The sequence below is a fragment of the Cherax quadricarinatus genome, chromosome 1 (genome assembly GCF_038502225.1).
Source record: "Cherax quadricarinatus isolate ZL_2023a chromosome 1, ASM3850222v1, whole genome shotgun sequence".
NCBI classification, from domain to species: Eukaryota; Metazoa; Arthropoda; class Malacostraca; order Decapoda; family Parastacidae; genus Cherax; species Cherax quadricarinatus.
In genome coordinates, this window is record NC_091292.1 from 88,485,114 (window position 1) to 88,502,613 (window position 17,500).

Below are 17,500 nucleotides of genomic sequence, written 5' to 3' on the forward strand. Positions count from 1 at the left end.
GGTAAACTTCTTCCAAGGAACGGGGCCGTTTCCTCTTTCAGAGACTCAGTGTTGCGACCCAAAAAGGAAATGCCTGCAGCATTCTGGGCACATCCCCCACCGCAGAAATGGACAAGTTTTAAAAATTTTGTCAAAAGGTTACCTATGTTGTTTTACCTTGTATCATATTTTTGTGAATGTTTCGTCAATGTATTTTGTCTTTAAATAAAATATATATACATAATATAGGGGGTGGTAGGAGAAAATTCTCAAACAGCTTCAGGGAGAATCTTGAGTTTTCCCTGAAGCAAGTTTATTTTTTTTCTCTGAGGATGAGGGTCCCCATGACAGTTCTAGAGGTGGTACCCCCCTATATTTATATATATATATATATAATATATATATATATATATATATATATATATATATATATATATATATATATATATATATGTAATATTTATATATTTATATATATATATATATATATATATATATATATATATATATATATAATGTATATATATATATATTATATATATATATATATTATAATTTATGTATTATATATTATATATATGTATTATATATATATATATATATATATATATATATATATATATTATATATATATATTATATATATATATATATATATATATATATATATATATATATATATATATAATGTATATGTGTGTGTCGTGCGGAATAGGTAGAACTGGTTAATTAGCAAGAACTCGTTTAAAATTTTCTCTTTTACGTTTGAAGATATATTTATTCATTTGTGTTAATGTAAATATTAATAATTTTGCACCAAAAGAACCTTAGAAAACTTACCTAACCTTATTTTAACAAACGCAATTTAATTTAGCCAAATTCAACTAAATATATTTTAGATAGGTTTACAGTAATTTTATAAACAAACACAGTGAAATATATATTTTTTCCGTTAGGTTCAGAATGATTTTTCGCGAAATTATTGCAAATTTTTGCTTGCTTTGTTTGGCAAGAAGAGCCTTGCTATTTAAGCCAAAATCCCAAGTTTTACCTTTTCGGAACGTCCGACACACACACACACACACACACACACACACACACACACACACACACACACACACACACACACAACGGCAAACCTGAGAACAGCATTCCGATACCTTAGTAAGGAATCGTTCAAGACACTGTACACCGTGTATGTCAGGCCCATACTGGAGTATGCAGCACCTGTTTGGAACCCGCACTTGATAAAGCACGTCAAGAAACTAGAGAAAGTACAAAGGTTTGCGACAAGGTTAGTTCCAGAGCTAAGGGGAATGTCCTATGAAGAAAGATTAAGGGAAATCCGCCTGACGACACTGGAGGACAGGAGGGTCAGGGGAGACATGATAACGACATATAAAATACTGTGTGGAATAGACAAGGTGGACAAAGACAGGATGTTCCAGGGAGGGGACACAGAAACAAGAGGCCACAATTGGAAGTTGAAGACACAAATGAGTCAGAGAGATATTAACAAGTATTTCTTCAGTCATAGAGTTGTAAGGCAGTGCAATAGCCTAGAAAATGACGTAGTGGAGGCAGGAACCATACACAGTTTTAAGACGAGGTTTGATAAAGCTCATGGAGCGGGGAGAGAGAGGGTCTAGTAGCAACCGGTGAAGAGGCGGGGCCAGGAGCTAGGACTCGACCCCTGCAACCACAAATAAGTGAGTACAAATAGGTGAGTACACACACACACAAGGTATACCAACAAGTGCTGGATGAGATACAACCGAGGAGGAGGTGAAAAAGTAGCTAAACGACCTTGATACCTCAAAAGCAGTGAGACCGGACATCTCTCCGTGGATCCTTAGAGATGGAGCAGAGATGTATGTGCCACTAACAACAATTTTCAACACATCCATTGCAGCTGGGCAAATACCTGAGGTATGGAAGACAGCAAATGTAGTCCTCATTTTTAAGAAAGGAGACAGACACAAGGCACTAAACTACAGACCAGTGACAGACACAAGGCACTAAACTACAGAACAGTGTCACTGATGTATATAGTATGCAAAGTCATGGAGAAGATTATCAGGAGAGTGGTGGAGCACCTAAAACGGAATAAGCTTATAAACGACAATCAGCACGGATTCAGGGAAGGAAAATTATGCGTTACAAACCTATTGGAGTTTAATGATAAGGTAACTGCAGTAAGACACGAGAGAGAGGGGTGGGTAGACTGCATTTTCTTGGACTGCAAGAAGGCCTTCGACACAGTTCCTCACAAGAAATTAGTGCAAAAGCTAGAGGATCTGGCACGCATAACAGGGAGGGCACTGGAATGGATCAGAGAATACCTGACAGGGAGGCAACAACGAATCATGGTATGTGACAAGGTGTCAGTGGGTGCCTGTGACGAGCGGGGTTCCACAGGGGTCAGGCCTAGGACCAGTGCTATTTTTGGTATATGTGAATGACATGACGAAAGGGATAGACTCAGAAATGTCCCTGTTTGCAAATGATGTGAAGCTAATGAGGAGAATTAGATCGGATGAGGAACAGGCAGGACTACAGAGACCTGGACAGGCTGCAAGCCTGGTCCAACAACTGGCTCATCGAATTTAACCCCGCCAAATGTAAAGTCATGAAGATCGGGGAAGGGAAAAGAAGACCACAGACAGGATGGGCTAGGTGGCCAATGACTGCAAGCCTCACTCAAGGAAAAGGATCTTGGGGTGAGTATAATACCGAGCACATCTAATTCGCACATCAACCAGATGACTGCTGCAGCATATGGGCGCCTGGCAAACCTGAGAACAGCGTTCCGATACCTCAGTAAGGAATCGTTCAAGACTCTGTACACTGTGTACGTCAGGCCCATACTGGAGTATGCAGCACCAGTTTGGAACCCACACCTGGTCAAGCACGTCAAGAAATTAGAGAAAGCGCAAAGGTTTGCGACAAGACTAATTCCAGAGCTAAGGGGAATGTCCTACGAAGAAAGGTTAAGGGAAATCGGCCTGACGAGACTGGAGGAAAGAAGAGTCAGGGGAGCTGAGTCTCGACCCCTGCAACCACAATTAGGTGAGTACACACACACACACACACACACACACACACACTCTCTCTCTCTCTCTCTCTCAGTAAAGAGGCGGGGCCAAGAGCTTGGACTCGACCCCTGCAACGTCAAATAGGTGAGTACACACACACACACACATTATATATATATATATATATATATATATATATATATATATATATATATATATATATATATATATATATATATATATATAATAATATCGTGCCGAATAGGCAGAACTTACGATCTTGGCTTAAATAGCAACGCTCATCTTGCCATATAGGACAAGTGAAAATTTGTGTATACAATAATTTTTCCAAAATCATTCTGATCCTAACGAAAAAAATATATTTCACTGTGTTTGTTTAGTATTAAATTACTGTAAACAAATCTAAAATGTATTTAGCTGGGTTAGGCTAAAATAAATTGCGCTTGTTATAATAAGGTTAGGTAAGTTTTCTAAGTTCCTTTTGGTGCAAAATTATAAATTTTTACATCAACATTAAAGAAAAAAATATATCTTTAAATGTATAAGAGAAAATTTTAGAAAGGACTTAATTTTAAATGAGTTCTTGCTAATTGACCAGTTTTACATATTCGGCACGCCGTATATATATATATATATATATATATATATATATATATATATATATATATATATATATATATATATATATATATATATATATATTATATATTTATATATAATGTCGTGCCGAATAGGCAGAACTTACGATCTTGGCTTAAATAGCAACGCTCATCTTGCCATATAGGACAAGTGAAAATTTGTGTATACAATAATTTTTCCAAAATCATTCTGATCCTAACGAAAAAAATATATTTCACTGTGTTTGTTTAATATTAAATTACTGTAAACAAATCTAAAATGTATTTAGCTGGGTTAGGCTAAAATAAATTGCGCTTGTTATAATAAGGTTAGGTAAGTTTTCTAAGTTCCTTTTGGTGCAAAATTATAAATTTTTACATCAACATTAATGAAAAAAATATATCTTTAAATGTATAAGAGAAAATTTTAGAAAGGACTTAATTTTAAATGAGTTCTTGCTAATTGACCAGTTTTACATATTCGGCACGCCGTATATATATATATATATATATATATATATATATATATATATATATATATATATATATATATATGTATATATATATATATATATGTATATATATAATGTATATATATATATAATGTATATATATATATATATATATATATATATATATGTATATATATATATATATATGTATATATATAATGTATATATATATATAATGTATATATATTATGCAAAATAACCAGTGAAAAAAATACTGGAATTCAAAGCGCTTTCGTGATCTCGTATTCTTTTTTAATATAACAGCCGTCTAGGGATAAGATGGAAACAGATCAAAGGGGAGAGTAGTTCCAATTCGGTGGACCGAGAGCCATTAACTTCAGGAAACCTCTTTGAAGGTGCATCTTGTGAAATAAAATTGTCCCCGTGTATAAGTGAACTTGTGGGTTAACCATCGCTACTTTACGTTTTCTTTTATCTCCCACTTTCTATGTACTGCCACCCCTCAAGGAAGGTTCCTTGATGTTGGTGAGGGGCTCTTGATTTAGGGAATTGGATCTGTGCTCCAGTTCCCCGAATTAAGCCTGAATGCCTTCCACATCCCCCCCCAGGCGCTGTATAATCCTCCGGGTTTAGCGCTTCCCCCCTTGATTATAATAATAATAATGTGTACTGTCAGGGTGATTCTAGTAAATGTTTTGTTAGGATTTTTAACCCGGAGGGTTAGCCACCCAGAATAACCCAATAAAGCCAGTGCGTCATCGAAGACTGTCTTATTTACATGTGTGTCGTTTAATCTTGTACCCCAGGATGCGACCCACAACAGTCAACTAACACCCTGGTACCTACTTACTGCTGGGTCATAAGGCACAACAGATGTAAGGAAACATGCCCAACGTTTCCACGTTCATTACACATTGCACAAGTTTAAATTTTAAATATTGTCTTACATAGTAACATGTGTAAATTACCATGAATAACTCTGCTTCAAAACTCTAGTTAAAAAAATAAGCGCTGCTTTTACATATGCTACATTGTGCAGATTTAATCTAGGTCCTAAGATAACCCCAACAGTGTTAGTGTAACCTAATTAAGCTATCTGGAAGAACTGAAGAGCATAACAAAGTAGGTGCCAGACTGGTAAAATTGCAGTACGCAATACACTGCATATTCTTCGCCCTGACATCTCTTCATGTTAGTAAACCCAACCCTTGATAAATTCTCTCACCGAAGTCGTGGTTTTTGATCACTGTATCTAACTCGTATTTAGGCTTCCGTATGCCAGTAGCAAACTTGAGACCGAAGCTGAGTGCTTCGGACTCTGTATCACTGAGAACATAAGAAGGTTATTGACCAATTGCAAACCCAACCCTCCCTGTCCTAGATCAAATGTAATGTCCTCTTTTTCTTTAGCCGCCTTAACACTTAGATAAATATGTTTATTTTCTGAGAATACATCGAGTTTACAATGGATTTACAATTTGTATGGTTACGATTTTAGGACAATATTACATTACACATTCATGGAAAACATTTCCATCCTGACGAATAATAATGTATTGAACATCTGTATCTTGTATCAGACATATTTTTTTTCAAGAGGGAAGACTACAATGGAAATAAATCGCATTGGTTTTGTTATTAGATTATCATAGCTTAAATTCTGACATAGACAAGGATGTCAGCCACAGCACCGTGTCTTCCTTTGCAGATGACACCCGAATCTGCATGACAGTGTCTTCCATTGCAGACACTGCAAGGCTCCAGGCGGACATCAACCAAATTTTTCAGTGGGCTGCAGGAAACAATATGAAGTTCAACGATGAGAAATTTCAATTACTCAGATACGGTAAACACGAGGAAATTAAATATTCATCAGAGTACAAAACAAATTCTGGCCACAAAATAGAGCGAAACACCAACGTCAAAGACCTGGGAGTGATCATGTCGGAGGATCTCACCTTCAAGGACCATAACATTGTATCAATCGCAGCTGCTAGAAAAATGACAGGATGGATAATGAGAACCTTCAAAACTAGGGAGGCCAAGCCCATGATGACACTCTTCAGGTCACTTGTTCTATCTAGGCTGGAATATTGCTGCACACTAACAGCACCTTTCAAGGCAGGTGAAATTGCTGACCTAGAAAATGTACAGAGAACCTTCACGGCGCGCATAACGGAGATAAAACACCCCAATTACTGGGAGCGCTTGAGGTTCCTGAACCTGTATTCCCTGGAACGCAGGCGAGAGAGATACATGATTATATACACCTGGAAAATCCTAGAGGGACTAGTACCGAACTTGCACACGAAAATCACTCACTACGAAAGCAAAAGCAGGGGTGTCACTAGCACGTTAAAGAGACCATATAATAAGTGTCAGGGACCCGAGACTGTTCAACTGCCTCCCAGCATACATAAGGGGGATTACCAATAGACCCCTGGCAGTCTTCAAGCTGGCACTGGACAAGCACCCAAAGTCGGTACCTGACCAGCCGGACTGTGGCTCGTACGTTGGTTTGCGTACAGCCAGCAGTAACAGCCTGGTTGATCAGGCTCTGATCCACCAGGAGGCCTGGTCACAGACCGGGCCGCGGGGGTGTTGACTCCCGGAACTCTCTCCAGTTAAACTCCAGGTAATGCATATGTCATGTTGGGGTTCGGTAACGTGGATTGGGTAATAACACTGACGTTGGATGTTCTAGTATAATTATAACGGAATATATGGGAAGCACCAGACCCGCCCTGCTTCTCTATCTTAAGAATGACTCACGAATGGTCCCAAATCTGCACACAGAAATCACTCCCTACGAAAGTAAAAGACTGGGCAGGCGATGCAAAATGCCGCCAATAAAAAGTAGGGGCGCCATTGGTACACTAAGAGAAAACACCATAAGTGTCCGGGGCCCAAAACTGTTCAACAGCCTCCCATCAAGCATTAGGGGAATTGCCAATAAACCCCTGGCTGCCTTCAAGAGAGAGCTGGACAGATACCTAAAGTCAGTGCCGGATCAGCCGGGCTGTGGCTCGTACGTCGGACTGCGTGCGGCCAGCAGTAACAGCCTAGTTGATCAGGCCCTGATCCATCGGGAGGCCTGGTCATGGACCGGGCCGCGGGGGCGTTGATCCCCGGAATAACCTCCAGGTAGGGGTGAGCGGCATTCAAAACATGCTATTGTTAGCAGCAACATGAATAACAAGTGATTCACACAGATGATTGGTAGTAAATCATACTACTGGTAACTGGTTACTGATAACTGGTACTACTGGGAACTGATACTACTGAGATATAAACATTGTAATATTTTAAAATTATATATGATGCCTGAATAAACACGATGTAGGTGAAGGGCTCTTGCTCCAAGGAATTAGAAGGACCTTTCCATTCCTTGCATTGAACCTAATTACCTTTGGGAAATTCCTCGGGTACTCCCTCAGAATGTAATAATATAAATATAATATAGTTATAAAAATGCCATACGGGTGCGCGCCTTCATTCTGATAAAGATATCTTTAATTCGAGCTGCTCTTCCATTCCTCGGATCAGACCTGATTACCTCCTATTTTTCATAGCCTATACACTAGTATAGCGGTTATCCATGGACACACGATTAATGGAGTGTCGTGCAGTGAGGTACAAGCTGAGGGAATGACCATCGCTGCATCTCAGCCTTGTATATAATATATAATATAATACAATATTAATGCATATTTGTGCTACATTGGTGGAAAAAATCGTGTTGGTTTTATAGTATACATGTATTACTTTCTTTTAACTAGGTATATCACCCGCCATGTGCGGACACATTGACACACACACACACACACACACACACACACACACACACACACACACACACACACACACACACACACACACACACACACACCAGGAGCTGTAAATCGACCCCTACAACCACAAATAGGTGAATACAAACACCACCTAACCAGGGGCGTCGCCACGTTGACATACTGGTGGGGGCAGCATCTGACATCAGACAAAGGCGGCAAGGTCCGTCTGAAGCTCCAAGGTTAACTTGTTGAGTGAAGTCACTTACCACCTGGAAAACATGAACATAGTAATGATAACTCAAATATATTCGTTACAATATTTGTTAAACTGATTAAAAAAATATGGATTGCGGAAGCAAATTCCAATCTTTTCAGTTTCGATCTATTTAAGCCATGTCAGAATTATTCTTACCATTATTTTATGTAATTAAAAATGTCACTTGTGTCTTCGGTATAAATATTCAATGCAGTTATATATAACTTCACTTGTATAGCCTGCAGTATAGACTTTACAAGTGGGGGTATATATAAATGACCACTCTAGGGAGGTTCCTTTATGCTAGTGAGGGGATTTTGATCTAAGTAATTGAACCTGTGCTCAAATTCCTTGAATCGGGTCTGAATGTCTTTCGATTACTCCCAGACGCTATATGATCACTGCGGGTTTACCGCTCCCCTGTCCATGAATGTAATATTACTAACATAACTTAAGTTCTGCAGTAATTAATATACGTGTAGTTGCAACATTAGAAAAGTTAGGTTTAAAGGGGCACCGATCCTTAACTTGAAATGAGCGATGGTGCTTCCCTCTTCAAGAGGGAGGCGTCCCATTGAAACAAGTCTGGCGACGCCATGAGAATTAAATTGGTGGCGCAGCACCCACTTTAAATTAAGAGGGGGCAGTGCCTCCAATTTCCGGGGAGTAGTCCCCGAAAAATAAGGAGACAACAACCCCTAACTTCAGGGGCAACTGCCCTCCCTGTCACCATCAACTTAGGAGTTACAGTGCGGCCCTAGCCTGGCTTGGCCTGTATCTCGGAATATATTTGGTGGGGCAGGAATAGTTCTTCGGAAGCGAGCCTTAGGTTTATTGGTATATACATACAGACAATATCATATGCTATACCCCCTGCCTGGCCTAGGCCTGACGAGAGAATTGAGGGAACGTTCAGTTACTATCCTATCTCATGCGGTAATGAGGATAGATTTTAGATTTTGCCACCGAAATGGCTAGTTTATTGTGCACCCCATATACATCCTGTGAACGGTAGCGCAAGAACATATGGATACACAAAAGGCGTAGGAACTAGGCCTCAAAGGGTTAACAGGAATACATATGGATTTATATCTACATATCTATAGTTCACTTATCCGTTACAAGCAAATTTAGGAAATTTGCTTAGTATATCTGGTATCTTATTTTCATTAATAAGATATCTTGACATGTCACATAGGTTATTATACTGTCTCTGTATTCCTCAATAAGCATAGTGTTCAAGACAGCGACCATATGCCTAATCACATAATTTACATTTAGTTTGATCATCATTTGTGTGTCTCCCAAACTGCCTGTAGTACTTGTAACCAAGACTAAACCTGGCCACTACAACATCAATCTGTTCACATTGCAAGTTGTTCCATGAACATACTTATCCATGTTCATGTTATCTTAGTGGGTTATAGATCTATTCAGGCTTCTAACTGCATTCCTATACAAATCTGGTGAATTCAAGGCCTACGTTAGAACTACCACCACCAGATAGCAGCACTAGGCCTAGTGGCCAGAGCGCGGAAAACTAAAACCCTACAGGGGTTACACCTGGCCTAGCTTACCTTATGCTAGTCTAGTCTAATCTGTCCTGATCTAGCCTGGTCTGGCCTGGCCCGCTTCTTGATGTGTTTTTAGCTACCTGGAATTCATTTCACATGTGAAAAAAAAAGGAACTGGCAATGCTGTGCACCCCCTTGATATACAGTTTTGATGAGTTTCAAGAGTTTTTTCTACTTCCGGAGCCCATCCTTGCGCTAGGCTTGTCTGGTGCTTGCCTGGTCAACCAGGCTGTTATTGGTGGCCCGTTGACCCACATATTCATCACAGCCTGGTTAATCTGGCACTTGGTGGAGATACTTTTCCAGTTTGCTTTTGAAGACTTCTCCACTTGTTCCAGCAGTTTTTCTGATATCTTCTAGTAAGATGTTGCATAGTCTGGGGCCACGTACGTTGATATTGTACCCAATGCGCCCCTGCTTTTCACCGAGTTTATTTTGCACTTCCTCCCATATCTCTCACTCCAATATGTTGACAGTGTGCAGATTAGGGTCTAGGCCCTCAAGTATTTTTCACGTACATATTATCATGTATCCCTCTCTCCTCCGCTCCAGTGAGTACATATTTAGGACTTTGAGGCGTTCCCGGTAATTTAAATGCTTTATTGGCTGTATGCAGGCCGTAAATTATTATATTTGTTCCAGCTCTGATATTTCTCATTCTCTGAACAATATTCTAGACGAGAGAGCACGGGCGATTTGAAGAGTGTCACCACTGGCATTGTTTTCCCTATAACCTATTCGTTCACCCCTGTCGCTACACTCGCCAGTTTGATAGTTTAAACGGTAAACCCCCAAGAGTCATACATTTTTGATCATTTAGAAAATCACTGCTCCAGTAAGTTTAGCTCCTTTTACTCTCATAGTTCGTAGCCATTACCTGAGACTAGTCTCGTTGCACGCCTCTGAACTTCCTCCAGTTTCTTGGCATATTTGATTAGGTGGGTGTTACATTGTGGTGCTGCGTACTCCATAATTGGCCTGAAGTATGTCTGTCATACGCAGCGTTGTTAATGACTTCGTTGTGGTACTTGAAAGTTATCATCGCTTTCATAGACGCTGCAAAGATTATTCCCCGACTTTATTTCCCGAGGCTGTACTCCATTTGTCTTTACCTTTCACTAATTTCCTTAACTGTGCGTGCGTGCGTTGTGTGCACGCATGTGTAAGTGCATGTACGCTTGTGTAAGATAAGATTTCGTTCGGATTTTTAACTCCGGAGGGTTAGCCACACAGGATAACTCAAGAAAGTCAGTGCGTCATCGAGGACTGTCTAACTTATTTCCATTGGGGTCCTTAATCTTGTCCCCTAGGATGCGACCCACACCAGTCGACTAACACCCAGGTACCTATTTGCTGCAAGGTGAACAGGACAACAGGTGTAACGAAACGCGTCGAAATGTTTCCACCCGCCGGGAATCGAACCCGGGCCCTCCGTGTGTGAAGCGGGAGCTTTAGCCACCAGGCCACAGGTGTGCGTGCATGTATGCTTATGTACATGTGTGCGTTCATGTATGATTATGTACATGTGTGCGTTGATGAATGCTTGTGTGCACTGTGTGTGTGTGTGTGTGTGTGTGTGTGTGTGTGTGTGTGTGTGTGTGTGTGTGTGTGTGTGTGTGTGTGCGTGCGTACATAGGTACCCAGGGAGGAAAGCAGTGTGTTGTCAGGGTCATCAGCAGCCTTGGGTAACTACCGTAGACGTGGCTCGCTAACCCTTAGGGAGTCATTTTTTTTTTTTTAGGTGAAAGAGTACACTCACAGTTTGTTGCTGTTCTGTTGTATATAAGTATTTCATTACAGAAACTACAGAAACACTCGCGGTGTGAGGTTACAGTATTCTGTATGATGGTTTCGTTTCCCTGTCTCATTCCATCACACAGGAAGAGCTGTAACGAAATCTTGGGACTGTGCTGGGCAACTTAATATTGTCCGAAGCATTCCACTATGGGCTTAATAACTACGTAAGCTTCAAATTTCTTTTCGGTAGAGTTACTATCTCTTATGGGTGTGAGAACGGGGGGGGGGGAAGGTTAAGGATAAAACTAATTGAAATTCCGCCTTACATAACATAAGCATTATCATCTCAGTGTAAAGTGCCACGGGAACCATTTCTCCTTCACCTGGGCAACGGGGGTCATTCCTGGTACCAGGTAAAGGGTGGTACAGCTGTTTAGGGAGTGAGAGAAGAGGGGGGAAGTGAGCCTCGCTATCCTACACCCCCTGGTCTCACCCAAGGCGTCGACACGTTGACTGGGAGACAACAGCTACCCTCCCCCCTCCTTCCTTGACGTCACTAGCGTACGAATTCCGTTTCTCCCGTGTTTGAGATAGTCTGTCAAGAAAAACGGTAATCCCAAAATAACAAAAGTTCCAGCTCTGCTGGAACGAATCCTTGGAAGTTCCGGTAATTAATGTATCTTTAGTGAAATGACGATATCCTCGTTGTCGTATTGAAGTCTCTCTCAGCTCGGGCTGACGGGTTTTAACACACTGCATGCAATCCATCCTGCATGATGGAATATAAAAGGGAAACAGTCTAGCGTTCCCCCTATATAACCGTCATATAGAATTGGGTGGCAGCATATTGCTGGCATACCCAATTTTGACACTAAACAACACCCGCCTCCCCCAAGCCACTTATCTGTCCTGATCTAAATGCTTTGTATTTCACGAAGCTCTAAACCCATGCTGGTTAAGTGCAAGGAGTGCTGGAGGCTGTATCACCCTCCCGATGATCGTGGCCCTGTCTCGGACCAGTCAGGCTGTTGGTGACTGTAGCTCTCTGCTAGATGGGTGTTCTGTCAGGAACAAATGAGAACTTATCCCCTGATCCGGATCATAGTGTCATGTGATGAACACCTTCCTCTAGGTTTTTGATCCACCTCGTTAAAAAAAAAAAGTCACATGTGGCGTGATATTTGTACTAGGAATGAGTAGTGTCAACTTACGCTGCAGCGTTCCCAGGATACACTGCAACGATCCCCGCATACACACCATCGATCCCCGCATACACACCATCGATCCCCGCATACACACCATCGATCCCCGCATACACACCATCGATCCCCGCATACACACCATCGATCCCCGCATACACACCATCGATCCCCGCATACACACCATCGATCTCCGCATACACACCATCGATCCCCGCATACACACCATCGATCTCCGCATACACACCATCGATCCCCGCATACACACCATCGATCCCCGCATACACACCATCGATCTCCGCATACACACCATCGATCCCCGCATACACACCATCGATCTCCGCATACACACCATCGATCCCCGCATACACACCATCGATCCCCGCATACACACCATCGATCCCCGCATACACACCATCGATCCCCGCATACACACCATCGATCTCCGCATACACACCATCGATCCCCGCATACACACCAACGATCTCCGCATACACACCATCGATCTCCGCATACACACCATCGATCTCCGCATACACACCAACGATCTCCGCATACACACCATCGATCTCCGCATACACACCATCGATCTCCGCATACACACCAACGATCTCCGCATACACACCAACGATCTCCGCATACACACCATCGATCTCCGCATACACACCAACGATCCCCGCATACACACCATCGATCTCCGCATACACACCAACGATCCCCGCATACACACCATCGATCTCCGCATACACACCAACGATCTCCGCATACACACCAACGATCTCCGCATACACACCAATGATCTCCGTATACACACCATCGATCTCCGCATACACACCAATGATCTCCGCATACACACCATCGATCTCCGCATACACACCAACGATCCCCGCATACACACCATCGATCTCCGCATACACACCAACGATCTCCGCATACACACCAACGATCTCCGCATACACACCATCGATCTCCGCATACACACCAACGATCTCCGCATACACACCAACGATCTCCGCATACACACCAACGATCCCCGCATACACACCAACGATCCCCGCATACACACCAACGATCTCCGCATACCAACGATCTCCGCATACACACCATCGATCTCCGCATACACACCAACGATCCCCGCATACACACCATCGATCTCCGCATACACACCAACGATCTCCGCATACACACCAACGATCTCCGCATACACACCAACGATCCCCGCATACACACCAACGATCCCCGCATACACACCAACGATCTCCGCATACACACCAACGATCTCCGCATACATACCAACGATCTCCGCATACACACCAACGATCTCCGCATACACACCAACGATCCCAGCATACACACCAACGATCCCAGGATACACACCAACGATCTCCGCATACACACCAACGATCTCCGCATACACACCAACGATCTCCGCATACACACCAACGATCCCAGGATACACACCAGCGATCCCAGCATACACACCAATGATCCCCGCATACACACCAACGATCTCCGCATACACACCAACGATCTCCGCATACACACCAACGATCCCCGCATACACACCAACGATCCCAGGATACACACCAACGATCCCAGCATACACACCAACGATCCTAGCATACACACCAACGATCCCAGCATACACTGCATCGATCCCAGCATACACACCAGCGATCCCAGCATACACACCAGCGATCCCCGCATACACACCAACGATCTCCGCATACACTGCATCGATCCCAGCATACACTGCATCGATCCCAGCATACACTGCATCGATCCCAGCATACACACCAACGATCCCAGCATACACACCAACGATCTCCGCGTACACATCAACCATCCCAGGATACACACCAACGATCCCGGGATACACACCAACGATCCCAGGATACACACCAGCGATCCCAGCATACACACCAGCGATCCCCGCATACACTGCAACGATCCCAGCATACACTGCATCGATCCCAGCATACACTGCATCGATCCCAGCATACACTGCAACGACCCCAGGATACACTGCATCGATCCCAGCGTACACTGCAACGACCCCAGCATACACTGTAACGACCCCAGCATACACTGCAACGACCCCAGCATACACTGCAACGATCCCAGCATACACTGCAACGACCCCAGCATACACTGCATCGATCCCAGCATACACTGCATCGATCCCAGCATACACTGTATATGTGTACCACTACGACGACCTTCAGTTTCCATCTCTTTCCCATTCTTCTGTACCCACCCATCTCGTGCAAATTATATGCTTAAGAATTCACAAACAGGCGAAACTATTTACAAACATTATCTCTACGTCTATAGCAGAACCCGAACCTGCAAACTCTGTATAGAGTACACAGTACCACAGAGCCAGACCCCAGATAAGTATGGACACCTAGCCGGAGCTAGACGATATTTCCCCATACCCCAGGGCACCAGGTTTGTTTTCAAAGCTTTCATTAAATCTTGCCGCATGCAGTGGACAACGAAAGAGATTTGAAATGCTTAACAATTCGCAAACAGGCGAGATAATGTTTGTAAATAATTTCGCCTGTTTGCGAATTGTTAAGCATTTCAAATTTCTTTCGCTGTCCACTGCATGTGGCAGAAATTGATGAAATAACTTCGAAAACAAGCCTGGTGCTCCAGGGTATGAGGTAACATTGTCTAGCTCTGGCTAGGCACCCATACTTATCTGGGATCTGGCTCCGTGGTAAAGTACTGTGTACTCTGGTACGGAGTTTGCAGGTTCGAGTCGTGCTATGGACGTAGACATCATTATATATATATATATATATATATATATATATATATATATATATATATATATATATATATATATATATAATTTATATATATATATATATATATATATATATATATATATATATAATGCATCAACAGAGCAAAGTGGTTTTAAGCAAATATAATACTGCAACTAACCGGGGATCAAACCCGTGACATTTATTCAGCCTCCCGGGTTCGATTCCTGATCACACACACACACACACAATTTTATATATATATATATATATATATATATATATATATATATATATATATATATATATATATATATATATATATATATATATATATATATATATATATATATATATATATATATATATATTATTGTACCCACGAACAAGTGGTATTGATCAATAATAACTCTGCGACTAGTCAAGGAATCGAACCCATGCTGCTTTCGCCTGCCTCATAGTGGGCGAAAACTCATGTTATTGTTATTGATCAATACCACTTGTTCGTGGGTACAATAATATAAAATACTGTTCGTTATACTAGTACACCAAAGAGGGAGTAGAATGAAATTAGCCTAGTCATCCACACCACCATATGTCCTTGGGTAGCGAGTACAACATCCAGTTCTGCTGGATGCGCTACTCTTAAGGATTACGTGGCCCCGTGGATTAAGGCGTCATGAGTTTGCGCCTACCATGAGGCAGGCCAAAGCAGCATGGATTCGACTCCTTGACTAGTCGCAGTGTTGTTATTGATATATAAACAGGAAGCAAAACTTGTAGCTCTGCGCCCCAGGCCATTACTAGCTTAGTCGACATGGGCGAGAGAGACCAAGACTGAGACCGACCGACCGACCAATAATAAATACCAGTAAAGAGAACCTGATGCCTTCGCAAACCACAATAACAATGCTAAACCAGGAGTCATGAATTACTTTTTTGGTATGTAGCCCTGAGCACCTGTACATGCGTTCATGATGTCCCCAACCACACGAATACACATTCGTACAGGTCACCACACGAGCGTACATTCGTACAGCAGGTCACCACCACACTTGCTCTTCCATCAATGACTGCAAATGACAGCACTTCATGTTAACTGCCAGACGAGACACGTACTCCACTCTACAAATGCATCATTCTTCACAAAAGTGAAGTAGCCATTAATGTAGCTACTGCCCACACTCCTACAACACTCCCACATCCCTACAATTCACTCCCACCTCTACAACTCACTCCCACAAATATCACACCCATACAACTCTCTCCCATATACCTACAACTCACACCCACACCCCTGCAACTCGCCTCCATATACCTACAGTTCACACCCCTACAACTTGCCCCCATATACCTATAATTTACACCCCTACAACTCATTCCCACATCCCTATAACTCTCACACCCCTGTAACTCCCACACCCTGTATCTCGCTCGCATACCCCTGTAACTCACTTCCACCCCAATGTAACTCACATTCCTACAAGTAGCTCTCACATCCACCTTCCATGTTCCAACTCACCCCCTACCCCTCCATCAATACCCTCCTGAATTTCCTTACATTTATCTGAGTTTTTTTTTCCAACATAAACCTACGCTCCTGGTCCTTTACTAGCTTCTTCAATAAAGGAGACTGGGAAACAAACAGGATGGAAGTAAATAATTCTAAGAGTACCTGCTGTCATTGTTTCTCTGGAGTAATATGTTGTGATAATACCCATGTGTTACCCGGGGCGAGGATACCTCCCACTGCTACTGAAACATGTCAAGGTTTAGTACTGCCTTAAGGCAGCGCTGAGACTCTCAACCTTTCCCAAGGCGAGGCTCTTGACGTGGCTCACAGCTGATGTTGCTGCTGCAAAGGAACGCTCATGCAAAGAGATTAACAGTATGTATCAGGATAAATGAAAGAACCGGTGAAAATTTTTGCTTGAGAGTGAGAAAGAAACTGGCGTTGCTGCGTAATATAATTAGGTGTATTTTGATTAATTACTCTTTCCGGGACACAAACTGAATGGGTGACCACAAGTTGATAGCCTCGCCCT

At 42.2% G+C, this 17,500-nt stretch overlaps 1 protein-coding gene across 3 annotated transcripts in view; it reads left to right on the forward strand.

Moving 5' to 3' along the window:
- LOC128685958 (uncharacterized) overlaps positions 1–17,500 on the forward strand; it is a 374,632-nt gene that overhangs the window by 270,045 nt on the left and 87,087 nt on the right. The window lies entirely within an intron of this gene.